The sequence below is a fragment of the Rhipicephalus sanguineus genome, chromosome 4 (assembly GCF_013339695.2).
Source record: "Rhipicephalus sanguineus isolate Rsan-2018 chromosome 4, BIME_Rsan_1.4, whole genome shotgun sequence".
Taxonomy (NCBI): domain Eukaryota; kingdom Metazoa; phylum Arthropoda; class Arachnida; order Ixodida; family Ixodidae; genus Rhipicephalus; species Rhipicephalus sanguineus.
In genome coordinates this window covers 75327026-75327241 of record NC_051179.1, presented here as the reverse complement: position 1 = coordinate 75327241, position 216 = coordinate 75327026, and positions in this window count along the sequence as shown.

Genomic DNA, 216 nt, shown 5'->3' with positions numbered 1-216 from the left:
TCGCTGTGCTCTCGGGAGGGCAGTTTACGACTAATACACTCCTCTCTTTAGGCGCTCGCTTGCGCCGATGCGTTCGGACCAGTGTTGCCACCTCAGCGAACAATTTACTAGATATGCGAAATTTTGATAACTTTAGCGACGAAAACACGTATAGCGGAATGGCGAAAACCCGTTCGGGCAACTAGCAGATTTCGCCGTCTCCATGCTAATACTACC